A 663-nucleotide genomic window follows, 5' to 3' on the forward strand; every position below is an offset into this window, starting at 1 on the left:
AACTCATAACGTCACTTCCTGTGACGTCACCGGAAGGCGCACACTACATTGCCGTCCTGCCACAGGACATTGGCCAAATCATCCCTATGCCCGCCCCATCCACTATTTCTCCCTGCACGCCACCCTCCTCATCAGCAGACCATTTACCAGCGGTGGATACCACGACTGTCTGTCTGGAGGCAGCAATTCTCCATACACCAGGTACGCAGGATTAACCAGGTAACCTCCATACCACTCATTACACCTAGCTATACTCACCTTGTGCATCATATCCACAGGACATTCCTCCCAGGGCACTGTGCTCCCTATTCCTCCCTCCGTTCCCTTACTCATTAGCATCTGGTATGTCACTATTTTCTCTTTTTTTGTTATACTATAGCTGGTTGTATACCATCATAGAGTTGATGTCATGGGTGTGTCGCCACGAAGATCGTCGCGACTACACAGCCTGACTTCTCACAGCTGAGTTTTTGGTGCTTTGTGTTTTTTGGTTGTGAGGGAGTTAATTCTCTCTCTCTGTGCTTGACGAGGCTCAGCCTCGCCCAGCTGCAGTTAATGCTGCAGTATTGGGATTCCTTCAAATACCTGCTGGTCTGATAGGGAAGTTGTCGGTGAAAGCATTTCTTGCAGACCTTCAGAGTGGATCGTTGTTTGGTGGAGTTC

This window comes from Phyllobates terribilis, unplaced genomic scaffold (genome assembly GCF_046119375.1).
Source record: "Phyllobates terribilis strain yellow unplaced genomic scaffold, ASM4611937v1 Scaffold_2__4_contigs__length_985480577, whole genome shotgun sequence".
Taxonomy (NCBI): domain Eukaryota; kingdom Metazoa; phylum Chordata; class Amphibia; order Anura; family Dendrobatidae; genus Phyllobates; species Phyllobates terribilis.